Source organism: Pseudophryne corroboree, chromosome 6 (assembly GCF_028390025.1).
Source record: "Pseudophryne corroboree isolate aPseCor3 chromosome 6, aPseCor3.hap2, whole genome shotgun sequence".
Taxonomy (NCBI): domain Eukaryota; kingdom Metazoa; phylum Chordata; class Amphibia; order Anura; family Myobatrachidae; genus Pseudophryne; species Pseudophryne corroboree.
Window position 1 is genome coordinate 584,973,955 of NC_086449.1, and position 20,752 is coordinate 584,994,706.

General features: G+C 49.1%; 1 protein-coding gene across 6 annotated transcripts in view; it reads right to left on the bottom strand.

The window, feature by feature from the left end:
* The window catches only part of UIMC1 (ubiquitin interaction motif containing 1), a 482,965-nt gene that overhangs the window by 274,401 nt on the left and 187,812 nt on the right, over positions 1 to 20,752 (bottom strand). The window contains exon 1 of one of the 6 annotated variants that reach the window (XM_063927940.1): positions 12,027 to 12,047. The exons of the other annotated variants lie outside the window; for them this stretch is intronic. The gene's annotated coding sequence lies outside the window, so the exon portion shown is untranslated. Of the gene's footprint in view, positions 1 to 12,026; positions 12,048 to 20,752 lie in introns of those variants that run through there. 6 annotated transcript variants of the gene reach the window in all.

Consider the following 20,752-nt stretch of genomic DNA (forward strand, 5'->3'; position numbering starts at 1 on the left):
CACATCCTTCCTAGCTCTTATCAGCGTAGGAATCACTTCATCCGGAATGCCCTTTTCCGTTAGGATCCGGCGTTTAACCGCCATGCCGTCAAACGCAGCCGCGGTAAGTCTTGGAACAGACAGGGCCCCTGCTGCAACAGGTCCTGTCTGAGAGGCAGAGGCCATGGGTCCTCTGAGATCATTTCTTGTAGTTCCGGGTACCAAGTCCTTCTTGGCCAAACCGGAACGATGAGTATTGTTCTTACTCCTCTCTTTCTTACTATCCTCAGTACCTTGGGTATGAGAGGAAGAGGAGGAAACACATAAACCGACTGGTAAACCCACGGTGTCACTAGGGCGTCCACAGCTATCGCCTGAGGGTCCCTTGACCTGGCGCAATATCTTTTTAGCTTTTTGTTGAGGCGGGACGCCATCATGTCCACCTGTGGCAGTTCCCAGCGATTTGCAATCTGTGTGAAGACTTCTTGATGAAGTCCCCACTCTCCCGGGTGGAGGTCGTGTCTGCTGAGGAAGTCTGCTTTCCCGTTGTCCACTCCCGGAATGAACACTGCTGACAGTGCTTGCACGTGATTCTCCGCCCAAAGAAGATTCCTTGTGGCTTCCGCCATTGCCATCCTGCTTCTTGTGCCGCCCTGGCGGTTTACATGGGCGACCGCCGTGATGTTGTCTGACTGAATCAGCACTGGTTGGTTTCGAAGCAGGGGCTCTGCTTGACTCAGGGCGTTGTAAATGGCCCTTAGTTCCAGTATATTTATGTGTAGAGAAGTCTCCAGACTTGACCACAGCCCTTGGAAGTTTCTTCCCTGAGTGACTGCCCCCCATCCTCGGAGGCTTGCATCCGTTGTCACCAGGACCCAGTCCTGTATGCCGAACCTGCGGCCCTCGAGAAGGTGAGCACTCTGCAGCCACCACAGAAGAGACACCCTGACCCTTGGGGACAGGGTGATCAACCGATGCATCTGAAGATGCGATCCGGACCACTTGTCCAACAGATCCCACTGAAAGATCCTTGCATGGAACCTGCCGAAGGGAATGGCTTCGTATGAAGCCACCATCTTTCCCAGGACTCGCGTGCAGTGATGCACCGACACCTGTTTTGGTTTCAGGAGGTCCCTGACCAGAGATGACAATTCCTGGGCCTTCTCCACCGGGAGAAACACCTGTTCTGTGTCCAGAATCATGCCCAGGAAAAGCAGACGCGTCGTAGGAATCAGCTGCGACTTTGGGATATTCAGAATCCAGCCGTGCTGTTGCAACACTTCCTGAGAGAGTGCTACGCTGATCAACAACTACTCTCTGGACCTCGCCTTTATGAGGAGATCGTCCAAGTACGGGATAACTATAACTCCCTTCTTCCGAAGGAGTATCATCATTTAGGCCATTACCTTGGTAAATATCCTCGGTGCCGTGGACAGGCCAAACGGCAACGTCTGGAACTGGTAATGACAGTCCTGTACCACAAACCTGAGGTACTCCTGGTGAGGTGGGTAATTGGGGACATGCAAGTAAGCATCCTTGATGTCCAGAAACACCATAAAATCCCCCTCTTCCAGGCTTGCAATAACCGCTTTGAGCGATTCCATTTTGAACTTGAATTTCTTTATATAAGTGTTCAAGGATTTTAAATTCAGAATGGGTCTCACCGAACCGTCCGGTTTCGGTACCACAAACATTGTGGAATAGTAACCCCTTCCCTGTTGAAGGAGGGGGACCCTGATTATCACCTGCTGGAGGTACAGCTTGTGAATTGCCGCCAGTACTACCTCCCTTTCCATGGGGGAAGCTGGCAAGGCTGATTTGAGGTAACGGCGGGGGGGAGTCGCTTCGAACTCCAGCTTGTATCCCTGAGATACAATTTGTACAGCCCAGAGATCCACCTGTGAGCAAACCCACTGTTTGCTGAAGTATCGGAGACGCGCCCCCACCGCACCTGGCTCTGCCTGTGGAGCCCCAACGTCATGCGGTGGACTTAGTGGAAGCAGGGGAGGATTTTTGTTCCTGGAAACTGGCTGCATGGTGCAGCTTCTTTCCTCTACCCCTGCCTCTGGCCAGAAAGGATGCGCCTCTGACCCTCTTGCCTTTCTGAGAACGAAAGGACTGCATTTGATAATACGGTGCTTTCTTAGGCTGTGAGGAAACCTGAGGCAAGAAAGTCGACTTTCCAGCTGTCGCTGTGGACACGAGGTCCGAGAAACCGTCCCCAAACAATTCCTCACCCTTATAAGGCAAAACCTCCATGTGTTTTTTAGAATCAGCATCTCCTGTCCATTGCCGAGTCCATAACACCCTCCTGGCAGAAATGGACATTGAATTAATTCTAGAGCCCAGCAGGCAAATGTCCCTCTGGGCATCCCGCATATATAAGACAACGTCTTTTATATGGCCCAAGGTTAGCAAAACAGTATCCCTGTCGAGGGAATCAATGTCGTCTGACAGAGTATCTGTCCATGCTGCTACAGCACTACACATCCAGGCTGAAGCAATAGCAGGTCTCGGTAGAGTACCAGAGTGTGTATACACTGACTTCAGGATAGCTTCCTGCTTTCTATCCGCAGGCTCCTTTAGGGCGGCCGTATCCTGAGACGGCAGGGCCACCTTTTTAGATAAGTATGTCAGCGCCTTGTCCACCCTAGGGGATGTCTCCCAATGTAACCTGTCCGTTGGCGGGAAAGGGTACGCCATCAGTAACCTCTTAGAAATCACTAATTTCTTATCAGGGGAACTCCACGCTTCTTCACACAATTCATTTAATTCATCAGATGGGGGAAAAGTCACTGGCTGCTTTTTCTCCCCAAACATATAAACCCTCTTGGTAGTAACCGGGTTAACGTCAGAAATGTTTAATACATCTTTCATTGCAATAATCATGTATCGGATGGCCTTGGTCATTTTAGACTGTAAATGTGCCTCATCATCGTCTACACTGGAGTCAGACTCCGTGTCGACATCTGTGTCAACCATCTGAGATAGAGGGCGTTTATGAGCCCCTGACGGCTTCGGAGTCGCCTGGGCAGGCGCGGGCTGTGACCCCGGCTGGCCCAAGGCTGCAGCGTCATCAAACCTTTTATGTAAGGAGTTTACATTGTCGTTTAGGACCTTCCACATATCCATCCAATCAGGTGTCGGCCCCGACGGGGGCGACACCACACTTATCTGCCCTTGCTCCGCCTCCACGTAACCCTCATCAAACATGTCGACACAGCCGTACCGACACACCGCACACACACAGGGAATGCTCAGACTGAGGACAGGACCCCACAAAGTCCTTTGGGGAGACAGAGAGAGAGTATGCCAGCACACACCACAGCGCTATATAACACAGGGATTTTCACTTATAAGTGATTTCCCAATAGCTGCCTTATATGTCTTATTTGCGCCTAAATTTATGTGCCCCCCCTCTCTTTTTCACCCTTCTTGTACCTGGATACTGCAGGGGAGAGCCTGGGGAGCTGCTTCCAGCGGAGCTGTGAAGGGAAAATGGCGCTGGTGTGCTGAGGAAGAAGGCCCCGCCCCCTCAGTGGCGGGCTTCTGTCCCGATTTCTGTGTAAAAATAATGGCGGCGGTTTTTACATATATACAGTGCCAGACTGTATATATGTATTTTTATTGCCAAAAGGTACTTCAATTGCTGCCCAGGGCGCCCATCCCCCCAACCCCCCCCCCCAGCGCCCTGCACCCTGCAGTGACCGGAGTGTGTAAGTGTGCTGGGAGCAATGGCGCACAGCTGCGGTGCTGTGCGCTACCTTAAATGAAGACAGGAGTCTTCTGCCGCCGATTTCATAGTCTTCAAACTTCTGTTCTTCTGGCTCTGCAAGGGGGACAGCGGCGCGGCTCCGGGAACGGACGATCGAGGACAGGTGCCTGTATTCGAACCCTCTGGAGCTAATGGTGTCCAGTAGCCTAAGAAGCACAAGCTAGCTGCAAGCAGAAGCTCACTGAAAATAAAAAACCTAATAAATACTTTCTTTACTAGCAAGCTCAGGAGAGCCCACTAGGAGCACCCAGCTTTGGCCGGGCACAGATTCTAACTGAGGTCTGGAGGAGGGGCATAGAGGGAGGAGCCAGTGCACACCAGATAGTACCTAATCTTTTCTTTAGAAAATGGGGAGCCCGTCTATTCCCCATGGTCCTTACGGAGTTCCCAGCATCCACTAGGACGTCAGAGAAATTCAAAATGTTAATTATCATGGCACTATCACAATCCTCTTTAAATCTCCATCTCTATATATTTTTATATATATTTCTCTATATATTTATATTTTTTCATGCATATTTATTTATATACTTATCAATCACCAGTATTTCTTCTAAATAGACATAATACTATATTGGTTCCATATATACATGGTTTTTGACAAAATGTTACTAATATTAATCATAGCGCTTGCAATATTAGCACTTCTGTATATGAGAATTTACAATGTGTTTTTTTTTCTCACTAATTGCCATGGAAACGGCCCCTGGACAAGTGAAAAGGTCCCATATCACGAGTGCCACAAACTACTAGAAAATGGCCATCGCCATAAACCATATAGAGAGACCTAATGAAAGATGGTCGACGCAGCAGGAGACATATCCACAGCAGCAGCTCAAGCTCCACTCTGACCTCGACATAGGAGAAGGCGTGCGCATGCGCGACAACGATCCAGAAGTGGGGCGGAAGTGACACGCTCCGGACTTTCAATGCACCCGGACACCGGAAGTGTGGCAGAAGTGCCCCCATACACAGAAACTGAACTTTTAAAGACGTTCTACACATTATTTTAAGCTCCAAAACACTAGTTTTTCATGTGGTTTGCTGTAGCATCTGCCCACAGGGAGGAAGTTATATTTATATGAGAAGTTTATTACATAGTAAAAATAGACCTTTATTAAACAGGATATGATGTCATAATTGAGTTAAGAGCAGAACAGGTATAAATATGAGCCCAGGCCCACTCTGCCTTTACCCCTTGATGAAGTCTGTATGACTAAACGCATTGGGCAGCATTTGACCTCTGACTCAGACAAGCACTTTAACTTTTTGCACTTTATGTCATGTTTTTTTTTTAAATGTGTAATTACCTTGTGTCCCATTTTTAGAAAGAGATTGTGAATTCTTAATAAATGTTTTAATTGTTTTAAGTATTTTTCATTTATTTATAGACACCAGTAGTCGCTACCCCCATCCTTTTCCTTTCTAAATTCAATTAAATTCAGGGATTACCCATCCCAGTATTACTTGGTGGACCAGCAGACACCCTATATATTGGGAAGAACAGCCATATATGTTGGGTTGCAGAGTCTTTATCTTTATTTTAATTTGTGGCGCAGTATTTTCCGTTTTTTTGTGATATATATATATATATATATATATATATATACATACATACATACATACATATATTTTACACACACACACACACACACACACACACATATATATGATATGAGGCTAGCAGCACACAGTTAGGTCCAAAAGACGGAGTGCAGGGCTCATACAAGTTGCAATATGGACAAACATAGCCAGCAACATCCAATTTGAGTTGAAAAATAAAAAAATCACATGATATTTATTAATGCATACAGCAATGAAAAAGTGCAATGCATTTCAGATAAAGTGCATCAAAGCATGGGAAACTGGATTAAATCACAATCAAGCAGCATCGTGAGAAAAAAAAAAATAAGAATTTACTTACCGATAATTCTATTTCTCGTAGTCCGTAGTGGATGCTGGGAACTCCGTAAGGACCATGGGGAACAGCGGCTCCGCAGGAGACTGGGCACAAAAGTAAAGCTTTAGGACTACCTGGTGTGCACTGGCTCCTCCCCCCATGACCCCCCTCCAAGCCTCAGTTAGGACACTGTGCCCGGACGAGCGTACACAATAAGGAAGGATTTTGAATCCCGGGTAAGACTCATACCAGCCACACCAATCACACCGTACAACCTGTGATCTGAACCCAGTTAACAGCATGATAACAGAGGAGCCTCTGAAAAGATGGCTCACAACAATAATAACCCGATTTTTGTAACAATAACTATGTACAAGTATTGCAGACAATCCGCACTTGGGATGGGCGCCCAGCATCCACTACGGACTACGAGAAATAGAATTATCGGTAAGTAAATTCTTATTTTCTCTGACGTCCTAGTGGATGCTGGGAACTCCGTAAGGACCATGGGGATTATACCAAAGCTCCCAAACGGGCGGGAGAGTGCGGATGACTCTGCAGCACCGAATGAGAGAACTCCACGTCCTCCTCAGCCAGGGTATCAAATTTGTAGAATTTAGCAAACGTGTTTGCCCCTGACCAAGTAGCTGCTCGGCAAAGTTGTAACGCCGAGACCCCTCGGGCAGCCGCCCAAGATGAGCCCACCTTCCTTGTGGAATGGGCTTTACAGATTTTGGCTGTGGCAGGCCTGCCACAGAATGTGCAAGCTGAATTGTACTACAAATCCAACGAGCAATAGTCTGCTTAGAAGCAGGAGCACCCAGCTTGTTGGGTGCATACAGGATAAACAGCGAGTCAGATTTCCTGACTCTAGCCGTCCTGGAAACATATTTTCAAGGCCCTGACTACGTCCCACAACTTGGAGTCCTCCAAGTCACTAGTAGCCGCAGGTACCACAATAGGTTGGTTCAGATGAAACACTGAAACCACCTTAGGGAGAAAATGAGGACGATTCCTCAATTCCGCCCTGTCTGAATGGAAGATCAGATAAGGGCTTTTACAGGATAAAGCCCGCCAATTCTGACACGTGCCTGGCCGAGGCCAGGGCCAACAACATGACCACTTTCCATGTGAGATATTTTAACTCCACAGATTCAAGTGGTTCAAACCAATGTGACTTTAGGAACCCCAAAACTACATTGAGATCCCAAGGTGCCACTGGAGGCACAAAAGGAGGCTGTATATGCAGTACCCCTTTTACAGACGTCTGAACTTCAGGTAGTGAAGCTAGTTCTTTCTGGAAGAAAATTGACAGGGCCGAAATTTGAACCTTAATGGACCCCAATTTTAGGCCCATAGACACTCCTGTTTACAGGAAATGCAGGAATCGACCTAGTTGAAATTCCTCCATCGGGGCCTTACTGGCCTCGCACCACGCAACATATTTTCGCCAAATGCGGTGATAATGCTTTGCGGTTACATCCTTCCTGGCTTGACCAGGGTAGGGATGACTTCATCCGGAATGCCTTTTTCCTTCATGATCCGGCGTTCAACCGCCCTGCCGTCAAACGCAGCCGCGGTAAGTCTTGGAATAGACAGGGTCCTTGCTGGAGCAGGTCCCTTCTTAGAGGTAGAGGCCACGGGTCCTCCGTGAGCATCTCTTGAAGTTCCGGGTACCAAGTCCTTCTTGGCCAATCCGGAGCAACGAGTATAGTTCTTACTCCCCTCCGTCTTATAATTCTCAGTACTTTTGGTATGAGAGGAAGAGGAGGGAACACATACACTGACTGGTACACCCACGGTGTTACCAGAGCGTCCACAGCTATTGCCTGAGGGTCCCTTGACCTGGCGCAATACCTGTCCAATTTTTTGTTTAGGCGGGACGCCATCATGTCCACCTTTGGTTTTTCCCAATGGTTTACAATCATGTGGAAGACTTCTGGGTGAAGTCCCCACTCTCCCGGGTGGAGGTCGTGCCTGCTGAGGAAGTCTGCTTCCCAGTTGTCCACTCCCGGAATGAACACTGCTGACAGTGCTATCACATGATTTTCCGCCCAGCGAAAAATCCTTGCAGCTTCTGCCATTGCCCTCCTGCTTCTTGTGCCGCCCTGTCTGTTTACGTGGGCGACTGCCGTGATGTTGTCCGACTGGATCAGCACCGGCTGACCTTGAAGCAGAGGTCTTGCTTGGCTTAGGGCATTGTAAATGGCCCTTAGCTCCAAAATATTTATGTGAAGTGATGTCTCCAGGCTTGACCACAAGCCCTGGAAATTTCTTCCCTGTGTGACTGCTCCCCAGCCTCGCAGGCTGGCATCCGTGGTCACCAGGACCCAGTCCTGAATGCCGAATCTGCGGCCCTCTAGAAGATGAGCACTCTGCAACCAACACAGGAGAGACACCCTTGTCTTTGGTGACAGGGTTATCCGCTGATGCATCTGAAGATGCGATCCGGACCATTTGTCCAGCAGGTCCCACTGGAAAGTTCTTGCGTGGAATCTGCCGAATGGAATTGCTTCGTAGGAAGCCACCATTTTTCCCAGGACCCTTGTGCACTGATGCACTGACACTTGGCCTGGTTTTAGGAGGTTTCTGACTAGTTCGGATAACTCCCTGGCTTTCTCCTCCGGGAGAAAACACCTTTTTCTGGACTGTGTCCAGGATCATCCCTAGGAATAGAAGACGTGTCGTCGGGATCAGCTACGATTTTGGAATATTGAGAATCCAACCGTGCTGCCGCAGCACTATCTGAGATAGTGCTACCCCGACTTCCAACTGTTCCCTGGATCTTGCCCTTATCAGGAGATCGTCCAAGTAAGGGATAACTAAAACTCCCTTCTTTCGAAGGAGTATCATCATTTCGGCCATTACCTTGGTAAAGACCCGGGGTGCCGTGGACAATCCAAACGGCAGCGTCTGAAACTGATAGTGACAGTTCTGTACCACAAACCTGAGGTACCCTTGGTGAGAAGGGTAAATTGGGACATGTAGGTAAGCATCTTTGATGTCCAGAGAGACCATATAGTCCCCTTCTTCCAGGTTTGCAATCACTGCTCTGAGTGACTCCATCTTGAATTTGAACCTTTGTATGTAAGTGTTCAAGGATTTTAGATTTAAAATTGGTCTCACCGAGCCGTCCGGCTTCGGTACCACAAAGAGTGTGGAATAGTACCCCTTTCCCTGTTGCAGGAGGGGTACCTTGATTATCACCTGCTGGGAATACAGCCTGTGAATGGCTTGCAATACTGTCTCCCTGTCTGAGGGAGACGTCGGTAAAGCAGACTCTATGAAACGGCGAGGGGGAGACATCTCGAATTTCTTGAGACGGGCCCCCACCGTGCCCGAGACCGCTTGTAAAGCCCCAGCGTCATGCTGAGGACTTTGCGGAGGCGGGAGAGGGCTTTGGTTCCTGGGAATTGGCTGTTTACTGCAGCCTTTTCCCTCTCCCTCTGCCACGGGGCAGAAATGAAGCGCCTTTTGCCCGCTTGTCCTTATGGGGCCGAAAGGACTGCGCCTGATAATATGGCGTCTTCTTAGGTTGAGAAGCTACCTGGGGTAAAAATGTGGATTTTCCAGCCGTTGCCGTGGCCACCAGGTCTGTTAGACCTACCCCAAATAACTCCTCCCTTTTATAAGGCGATACTTCCATATGCCTTTTGGAATCAGCATCACCTGACCACTGTCTTGTCCATAACCCTCTTCTGGCAGAAATGGACAGCGCACTTACTCTTGATGCCAGTCGACAAATATCCCTCTGTGCATCACGCATATATAGAAATGCATCCTTTAAAATGCTCTATAGTTAGTAATATACTGTCCCTATCTAGGGTATCAATATTGTCAGTCAGGGAATCCGACCAAGCCACCCCAGCACTGCACATCCAGGCTGAGGCGATTGCTGGTCGCAGTATCACACCCGTGTGAGTGTATATACATTTTAGGATATTTTACTGCTTTCTGTCAGCAGGTTCCTTAAGGGCGGCCGTATCCGGGGACGGTAGTGCCACCTGTTTAGACAAGCGTGTGAGCGCTTTATTCACCCTAAGGGGTGTTTCCCAACGTGCCCTATCCTCTGGCGGGAAGGGGTATGATGCTAATAACTTTTTAGGAATTAACAGTTTTTATCGGGGGAAACCCACGCATCATCACACACTTCATTTAATTCCTCAGATGCAGGAAAAACTACAGGCAGTTTTTTCTCACCCAACATAATACCCTTTTTAGTGGTACTGGTATTATCAGAAATGTGTAAAAACATTTTCCATAGCCTCAATCATGTAACGTGTGGCCCTACTGGAAGTCACATTCGTCTCTTAATCGTCGACACTGGAGTCAGTATCCGTGTCGGCGTCTGTATCTGCCATCTGCGGTAACGGGCGTTTTAGAGCCCCAGATGGCTTTTGAGACACCTGGACAGGCACAGGCTGAGTCGCCGGCTGTCTCATGTCATCAATCTTTTGTAAAGAGCTGACACTGTCACATAATTCCTTCCATAAGCTCATCCACTCAGGTGTCGACTCCCTAGGGGGTGACATCTCTGTTACAGGCAATTGCTCCGCCTCCACCTCATTTACCTCCTCATACATGTCGACAAAACGTACCAACACCCAGCACACACACAGGGAATGCTCTGATAGAGGACAGGACCCCACTAGCCCTTTGGGGAGACAGAGGGAGAGTATGCCAGCACACACCAGAGCGCCATATATATATATATATATATATATATATATACAGGGATAACCTTATATAAGTGTTTTTCCCCTTATAGCTGCTGTATTGTTATACTGCGCCTAATTAGTGCCCCCCTCTCTTTTTTAACCCCTTTCTGTAGTGTAGTAACTGCAGGGGAGAGCCAGGTAGCTTCCCTCCAACGGAGCTGTGAGAGAAAATGGCGCCAGTGTGCTGAGGAGATAGGCTCCGCCCCTTTCTCGGCGGCCTTTTCTCCCGTTTTTCTGTGGAATCTGGCAGGGGTTAAAATTCATCCATATAGCCCTGGGGGCTATATGTGATGTATTTTCGCCAGCCAAGGTGTTTTTATTGCTGCTCAGGGCGCCCCCCCCTAGCGCCCTGCACCCTCAGTGACCGAAGTGTGAAGTGTGCTGAGGAGCAATGGCGCACAGCTGCAGTGCTGTGCGCTACCTTGGTGAAGACAGGATGTCTTCTGCCGCCGATTTTTCCGGACCTCTTCTTGCTTCTGGCTCTGTAAGGGGGCCGGCGGCGCGGCTCTGGGACCGAGCTCCGAGGCTGGGCCTGTGTTCGGTCCCTCTGGAGCTAATGGTGTCCAGTAGCCTAAGAAGCCCAATCCACTCTGCACGCAGGTGAGTTCGCTTCTTCTCCCCTTAGTCCCTCGATGCAGTGAGCCTGTTGCCAGCAGGTCTCACTGAAAATAAAAAACCTAAAACTAAACTTTCACTAAGAAGCTCAGGAGAGCCCCTAGTGTGCACCCTTCTCGGCCGGGCACAAAAATCTAACTGAGGCTTGGAGGGGGGTCATGGGGGGAGGAGCCAGTGCACACCAGGTAGTCCTAAAGCTTTACTTTTGTGCCCAGTCTCCTGCGGAGCCGCTGTTCCCCATGGTCCTTACGGAGTTCCCAGCATCCACTAGGACGTCAGAGAAAAAAAAGAGTACTTATCCAGCAGATGTCAGGGTGGTAAAACAATACCGGTCATCCCAAAAGGTTTAGCAGAGCTTTTTCGGTGCTACAACTGCACCTTAGTCATGAGCATAACAAACCATTGTGCAGCCATCCTCTATATACACATGAAGCAATTAAATCAATAGACTCACATGCGTGTAACAAACTGCACCTGCATCCCCATTTCTACGTGACAGGAAGTACACGCACGGGTCAAAACAGTATGCAGTATCAAGTTGTCTTAGCAACCCAGCAACAATGCGGGTCCCACGTGACCGGAAGGGACGCGGCCGAACAGGATGTATCGGCCGCATCACTAAGCAACAGGAAACAGACCGGTGAGCATCCCGCGTGTCAGGGCAACCAAAAAATATATAAACACGCAGCAGATAGCCTGGAATACAATGATCCATGACCCTACAATACCACAACCATGGAAAACTTAAAGTTTCCTTGGTAAAATAGATCAGAAGACCGCAGTTGGTAGCGACTAACATGGCGACCATGGCAACATGTAGCCAAAAACAAAAAATTGGATAATTTACCTAAATCCTGTTTGTTGGTAACCCTTGATATAACCAGCTTGTACAACATTAAACATAGTGATGGTTTGGACTCTGTTCGAGCGCTCGTCTCCGCCAGCCCATACTACAAAGGTCCCAATATTGATTTTTTTGTTGTTACTTCTGGAAGTTGTTTTACAGAAAAACCACTTCTTAATTGAAAATTCGTATTACCTGCAACTGAGGGGGAGCTAAAACTGGCCTCAGCTACAACTGCTATGTTTTCCTAAGCTTCTGTTTCCTGCAAAATGAGGGAGAGATTTCCAACAGCAAGTATAACATCTCTAATAGTGGTGCAGCCACCATGATAAGCCTGTCCGAGGACTTCTATGTTTATATTCACCCTAGGGGGTCTGTCCCTTAGAGATCCTAGAACAGACAAATAAAATAAAATTATATCCTTTCTTGCAATACAATATATGTGCGCACATGGAGGTTTGTTCTGTCTGACTCTTAAAAGAATTTATATGTAAAATATACACCTGCTTTCAAATAAGATTTTAAACCTACCGGTAAATCTTTTTCTCGTAGTCCGTAGAGGATGCTGGGTACTCCGTAAGGACCAAAGGGATAGACGGGCTCTGCAGGAGACATGGGCACTTTAAGAAAGACTTTAGGTATGGGTGTGCACTGGCTCCTCCCTCTATGCCCCTCCTCCAGACCTCAGTTAGAGAAACTTTGCCCAGAGGAGACGGACAGTACGAGGAAAGGATTTTTGTTAATCCAAGGGCAAGATTCATACCAATCACACCGTATAACTTGTGATATACTAACCAGTTAACAGTATGAAAACAACATAGCATCAGTCCAAGACCGATGAAAACTATAACATAACCCTTATGCAAGCAAAACTATATACAAGTCTTGCAAAAGTAGTCCGCACTTGGGACGGGCGCCCAGCTTCCTCTACGGACTACGAGAAAGAGATTTACCGGTAGGTTTAAAATCTTATTTTCTCTTACGTCCTAGAGGATGCTGGGGACTCCGTAAGGACCATGGGGATTATACCAAAGCTCCCAAACGGGCGGGAGAGTGCGGATGACTCTGCAGCACCGATTGAGCAAACAGGAGGTCCTCCTCAGCCAGGGTATCAAACTTATAGAACTTTGCAAAAGGTGTTTGAACCCGACCAAGTAGCAGCTCGGCATAGTTGTAGTGTCGAGACCCCTCGGGCAGCCGCCCAAGACGAGCCCACCTTCCTAGTGGAATGGGCCTTAACCGATTTTGGTAACGGCAATCCAGCCGTAGAATGCGCCTGCTGAATCGTGTTACAGATCCAGCGAGCAATAGTCTGCTCTGAAGCAGGGGCGCCAACCTTGTTGGCCGCATATAGTACAAACAGTGCTTCTGTTTTTCTGAGTCTAGCCGTTCTAGCCACATAAATTTTCAAAGCCCTTACTACATCAAGGGACTCGGAATCCTCCAAGTCACGTGTAGCCACAGGCACCACAATAGGTTGGTTCATATGAAAAGATGACACCACCTTAGGCAAGAATTGAGGACGGGTCCGCAATTCCGCTCTATCCATATGGAAAACCAGATAGGGGCTTTTATGAGACAAAGCCGCCAATTCCGATACTCGCCTAGCCGAAGCCAAGGCTAATAATAAGAATTTACTCACCGGTAATTCTATTTCTCATAGTCAGTAGTGGATGCTGGGTACTCCGTAAGGACCATGGGGAATAGACGGGCTCCGCAGGAGACTGGGCACTATAAAGAATTTTAGAATGGGTGTGCACTGGCTCCTCCCTCTATGCCCCTCCTCCAGACCTCAGTTAGATCCTGTGCCCAGAGGAGATTTGGGTGCATTACAGGGGAGCTCTCCTGTGTTTCTCTGAAAAATAATTTTGTTAGGTTTTTTATTTTCAGGGAGCACTGCTGGCAACAGGCTCCCTGTATCGTGGGACTGAGGAGAGAGAGAAGCAGACCTGGTGTGCACTGACTCCTCCCTCTATGCCCCTCCTCCAGACCTCAGTTAGGGAAACTGTGCCCGGAAGAGCTGACATTACTAGGAAAGGATTTGGAATCCAGGGTAAGACTCATACCAGCCACACTAATCACACCGTACAACTTGTGATAACTATACCCAGTTAACAGTATGAACAATAACGGAGCCTCATTCAACAGATGGCTCATAACAATAACCCTTTAGTTAAGAAATAACTATATACATGTATTGCCGAGAGTCCACACTTGGGACGAGCTCCCAGCATCCACTACGGACTACGAAAAATAGAATTACCGGTGAGTAAATTCTTATTTTCTCTGACGTCTAGTGGATGCTGGGTACTCCGTAAGGACCATGGGGATTATACCAAAGCTCCCAAACGGGCGGGAGAGTGCGGATGACTCTGCAGCACCGAATAAGCAAACTCAAGGTCCTCCTCAGCCAGGGTATCAAACTTGTTGAATTTTGCAAAAGTGTTTGAACCCGACCAAGTAGCAGCTCGGCAAAGTTGTAAAGCCGAGACCCCTCGGGCAGCCGCCCAAGAAGAGCCCACCTTCCTCGTGGAATGGGCTTTTACGGATTTAGGATGCGGCAGTCCAGCCGCAGAATGTGCAAGCTGAATCGTGCTACAGATCCAGCGAGCAATAGTCTGCTTAGAAGCAGGAGCACCCAGCTTGTTGGGTGCATGCAGGATAAATAGCGAGTCAGTTTTTCTGATTATAGCCGTCCTGGAAACATAGATTTTCAGGACCCGGACTACGTCCAGCAACTTGGAATCCTCCAAGTCCCGAGTAGCCGCAGGCACCACAATAGGTTGGTTCAAATGAAACGCTGATACCACCTTAGGAAGAAATTGGGGACGAGTCCTCAATTCTGCCCTGTCCATATGGAAAATCAGATATGGGCTTTTACATGACAAAGCCGCCAATTCTGACACACGCCTGGCCGAAGCTAAGGCCAACAGCATGACCACCTTCCACGTGAGATATTTTAGCTCCACGGTCTTAAGTGGCTCAAACCAATGTGATTTTAGGAAATCCAACACAACGTTGAGATCCCAAGGTGCCACTGGAGGCACAAAAGGGGGCTGAATATGCAGGACTCCCTTAACAAACGTCTGAACTTCAGGCAGTGAAGCCAGTTCTTTTTGAAAGAAAATAGACAGGGCCGAAATCTGGACTTTAATGGATCCCAATTTTAGGCCCATAGTCACTCCTGACTGTAGGAAGTGCAGAAATCGACCCAGATGAAATTCCTCTGTTGGGGCCTTCCTGGCCTCACACCAAGCAACATATTTTCGCCATATGCGGTGATAATGTTTTGCTGTCACATCCTTTCTAGCTTTTATCAGCGTAGGAATGACTTCATCTGGAATGCCCTTTTCCATTAGGATCCGGCGTTCAACCGCCATGCCGTCAAACGCAGCCGCGGTAAGTCTTGGAACAGACAGGGCCCCTGCTGTAGCAGGTCCTGTCGGAGCGGCAGAGGCCATGGGTCCTCTGAGATCATTTCTTGTAGTTCTGGGTACCAAGTTCTTCTTGGCCAGTCCGGAATGATGAGTATAGTTCTTACTCCTCTCTTTCTTATTATCCTCACTACCTTGGGTATGAGAGGAAGAGGAGGGAACACATAAACCGACTGGTACACCCACGGTGTCACTAGAGCGTCCACAGCTATCGCCTGAGGGTCCCTTGACCTGGCGCAATATCTTTTTAGCTTTTTATTGAGGCGGGACGCCATCATGTCCACCTGTGGCCGTTCCCAACGATTTACAATCAGCTTGAAGACTCCTGGATGAAGTCCCTACTCTCCCGGGTGGAGGTCGTGCCTGCTGAGGAAGTCTGCTTCCCAGTTGTCCACTCCCGGAATGAACACTGCTGACAGTGCTAGCACGTGATTCTCCGCCCATCGAAGAATCCTTGTGGCTTCTGCCATTGCCATCCTGCTTCTTGTGCCGCCCTGTCTGTTTACATGGGCGACCGCCGTGATGTTGTCTGACTGAATCAGCACCGATTGGTTTTGAAGCAGGGGTTCTGCTTGACTCAGGGCATTGTAAATGGCCCTTAGTTCCAGAATATTTATGTGTAGGGAAGTCTCCTGACTCGACCACTGTCCTTGGAAGTTTCTTCCCTGAGTGACTGGCCCCCAACCTCGGAGGCTTGCATCCGTGGTCACCAGGACCCAGTCCTGTATGCCGAATCTGCGGCCCTCGAGAAGATGAGCACTCTGCAGCCACCACAGCAGAGACACCCTGGCCCTCGGGGACAGGGTGAACAACCGATGCATCTGAAGATGCGATCCGGACCACTTGTCTAACAGATCCCACTGAAAGATCCTTGCATGGAACCTGCCGAAGGGAATTGCTTCGTAAGAAGCCACCATCTTTCCCAGGACTCGCGTGCAGTGATGCACCGACACCTGTTTAGGTTTCAGGAGGTCCCTGACCAGAGATGATAATTCCTGGGCCTTCTCCTCCGGGAGAAACACCTTCTTCTGTTCTGTGTCCAGAATCATGCCCAAGAACAGCAGACGCATCGTAGGAATCAGCTGCGACTTTGGGATATTCAGAATCCAGCCGTGCTGTTGTAGCACTTCCCGAGATAGTGCTACTCCGACGAACAACTGCTCCCTGGACCTCGCCTTTATAAGGAGATCGTCCAAGTACGGGAACTCCCTTCTTTCGAAGGAGTATCATCATTTCGGCCAAAACCTTGGTAAATACCCTCTGTGCCGTGGACAGACCAAACGGCAACGTCTGGAATTGGTAATGACAGTCCTGTACCACAAACCTGAGGTACTCCTGGTGAGATGGGTAAATGGGGACATGCAGGTAAGCATCCTTGATGTCCAGCGACACCATAAAATCCCCCTCTTCCAGGCTTGCAATAACCGCCCTGAGCGATTCCATTTTGAACTTGAACTTCCTTATATAAGTGTTCAAGGATTTCAAATTTAGAATGGGTCTCACCGAACCGTCTGGTTTCGGTACCACAAACATTGTGGAATAGTAACCCCGTCCCTGTTGAAGGAGGGGAACTTTGATTATCACCTGCTGAAGGTACAGCTTGTGAATTGCCGCCAGTACTACCTCCCTTTCTCTGGGAGCAGCTGGCAAGGCTGATTTGAGGTAACGGCGAGGGGGAGTCGCCTCAAACTCCAGCTTGTATCCCTGAGATACCACTTGTAGAACCCAGAGATCCACCTGTGAGCGAACCCACTAGTCGCTGAAGTTCCGGAGACGCGCCACCACCGCACCTGGCTCCACCTGTGGAGCCCCAGCATCATGCGGTGGACTTAGTGGAAGCAGGGGAGGATTTTTGTTCCTGGGAACTGGCTGTCTGGTGCAGCTTTTTCCCTCTACCCCTGCCTTTGGGCAGAAAGGACGCGCCTCTGACCCGCTTGCCTTTCTGAGGCCGAAAGGACTGTACTTGATAATACGGTGCTTTCTTAGGCTGTGAGGGAACCTGAGGTAAAAAAAGTCGACTTCCCAGCTGTTGCTGTGGAAACGCGGTCCGAGAGACCGTCCCCAAACAATTCCTCACCCTTATAAGGCAAAACCTCCATGTGCCTTTTAGAATCAGCATCACCTGTCCACTGCAGAGTCCATAATACTCTCCTGGCAGAAATGGACATTGCATTAATTCTAGATGCCAGTCGGCAAATGTCCCTCTGCGCATCCCTCATATATAAGACGTCTTTTATATGCTCTATGGTTAGCAAAATAGTATCCCTGTCGAGGGTATCAATGTTATCTGACAGGGTATCAGACCACGCTGCTGCAGCACTACACATCCATGCTGAAGCAATTGCAGGTCTCAGTTTAGTACCCGAGTGTGTATATACAGACTTCAGGATAGCCTCCTGCTTTCTATCTGCAGGCTCCTTTAGGGCGGCCGTATCCTGAGACGGCAGTGCCACCCTTTTAGATAAGCGTGTGAGCGCCTTGTCCACCTTAGGGGATGTCTCCCAACGTAACCTGTCCGTTGGCGGGAAAGGGTACGCCATCAGTAACCTCTTAGAAATCACTAGTTTCTTATCGGGGGAACACCACGCTTCTTCACACAGTTCATTTAACTCATCAGATGGGGGAAAAGTCACTGGCTGCTTTTTCTCCCCAAACATAATACCCTTTTTAGTGGAAACCGGGTTAATGTCAGAAATGTGCAACACATTTTTCATTGCCGTAATCATGCATCTGATGGCCCTTGTGGACTGTACACTTGTCTCATCCTCGTCTACACTGGAGTCAGACTCCGTGTCGACATCTGTGTCTGCCATCTGAGGTAGCGGGCGTTTTTGAGCCCCTGATGGTCTCTGAGACGCCTGGGCAGGCGCGGGCTGAGATGCCGGCTGTCCCAAGGCTGCTACGTCATCAAACCTTTTATGTAAGGAGTTGACACTGTCGGTTAATACCTTCCACATATCCATCCACTCCGGTGTCGGCCCCGTAGGGGGCGACATCGCGCTTATCGGCTCCTGCTCCGCCTCCACGTAAGCCTCCTCATCAAACATGACGACACAGCCGTACCGACACACCGCACACACAGGGAATGCTCTGACTGAGGACAGGACCCCACAAAGTCCTTTGGGGAGACAGAGAGAGAGTATGCCAGCACACACCAGAGCGCTATATAACAGAGGGATTTACACTATCAAAGAGTGAATTTTTCCCCCAATAGCTGCTTATATCACCTTTTTGCGCCTAAATTTATGTGCCCCCCCCTTTCTTTTTTACCCTTGTTGTAGTGTATACTGCAGGGGAGAGCCTGGGGAGCGTCCTTCCAGCGGAGCTGTGAAGAGAAAATGGCGCCGGTGTGCTGAGGGAGAAAGCCCCGCCCCCTCCGCGGCGGGCTTCTCCCGCTTTTTTAATGTTAATAACGGGGGATTATGCACATATTCAGTTTATAACTGTATTATGTGCAGTTTTGCCAAAAGGTATACTTATTGCAGCCCAGGGCGCCCACCCCCAGCACCCACCAGTGACCGGAGCGTGTGGTGTGCTGTGGGAGCAATGGCGCACAGCTGCAGTGCTGTGCGCTACCTTAATGTAGACCGGAGTCTTCAGCCGCCGTTTTTCTTCGGATTCTTCCGTCTTCTGGCTCTGCAAGGGGGACGGCGGCGCGGCTCCAGGAACGGACGATCGAGATCGGGCCCTGTATTCGATCCCTCTGGAGCTAATGGTGTCCAGTAGCCTTAGAAGCACAAGCTAGCTGCAAGCAGGTAGGTTTGCTTCTCTCCCCTCAGTCCCTCGAAGCAGTGAGTCTGTTGCCAGCAGATCTCACTGAAACTAAAAAACCTAACAAATACTTTCTTTTCTAGTTAGCTCAGGAGAGCCCACTAGGTGCATCCAGCTCTGGCCGGGCACAGATTCTAACTGAGGTATGGAGGAGGGGCATAGAGGGAGGAGTCAGTGCACACCAGATATAGTACCTAATCTTTCTTTTAAGAGTGCCCAGTCTCCTGCGGAGCCCATCTATTCCCCATGGTCCTTACGGAGTACCCAGCATCCAATAGGACGTCAGAGAAATCATGACCACCTTCCAAGTGAGATATTTTAACTCCACTATTTGAAGGGATTCAAACCAGTGCGACTTAAGGAAACTCAAGGTCACCGGAGGTATAAAAGGAGGCTGAATATGCAGCACTCCCTTCACAAAAGTCTGTACTTCTGGGAGAGAAGCCAATTCTTTTTGAAAGAAAATGGATAAGGCCGAAATCTGAACCTTAATGGAGCCTAATTTTAGGCCCAAATTCATTCCAGTCTGTAGGAAGGGAAGGAAACGGCCCAGATGGAATTCTTCCATAGGAGCATTCCTGGCCTCACACCAAGAACATATACGGTGATGTTTAGCTGTCACGTCCTTCCTAGCCTTTATCAGCGTAGGAATGACCTCATCCGGAATGCCTTTTTCCGCTAGGATCTTGCGTTCAACCGCCATGCCGTCAAACGCAGCCGCAGTAAGTCTTGGAACAGACAGGGCCCCTGTTATAACAGGTCCTGTCGTAGAGGAAGAGGCCACGGATCTTCTGTGAGCATGTCCAGCAGATCCGGATACCAGGTCCTTCGTGGCATATCTGGAACAATGAGAATTGTTCTCACTCCTCTTTTTCTTATTATTCTCAACACCTTGGGTATGAGAGGAAGAGGAGGAAACACATAGACCGACTGGAACAACCACGGTGTCACTAGGACGTCTACAGCTACCGCCTGAGGGTCTTTTGATCTGGCACAATACCTCTGTAGCTTTTTGTTGAGGCGGGACGCCATCATGTCTACCTGGGGCAGTCCCCACTGACTTGCAATCTGTGCGAAAACTTCCTGATGAAGTCCCCACTCTCCTGGATGCAGGTCGTGTCTGCTGAGGAAGTCTGTTTCCCAGTTGTCCACTCCCGGAATGAACACTGCTGTCAGTGCGCTTACATGGTTTTCCGCCCAGCGAAGATTCCTGGCGGCTTCCGCCATTGCCACTCTGCTCCTTGTGCCGCCTTGGCGCTTTACATGAGCCACTGTGGTGATGTTGTCTGACTGGATCAGAACTGGTTGGTCGCGAAGTAAGGTCTCCGCTTGACTTAGGGCTTTATATATGGCCCTCAGTTCCAGGATGTTGATGTGAAGACAAGTCTCTTGACTTGACCAACGACCTTGGAAGTTTCTTCCCAGTGTGACTGCTCCCCAACCTCGGAGGCTCGCATCCGTGGTCACCAGGATCCAGTCCTGAATGCCGAACCTGCGGCCTTCTAGAATGTGAGCACTCTGCAGCCACCACAGGAGAGATACCCTGGCTCTGGGGGACAGGGTGATCAAATGATGAATTTGTAGATGTGACCCGGACCACTTGTCCAGTAGGTCCCATTGGAAAGTCCTCGCATGGAACCTGCTGAAGGGAATGGCTTCATATGATGCCACCATCTTTCCCAGGACTCGAGTGCAGTGATGCACTGACACCTGTTT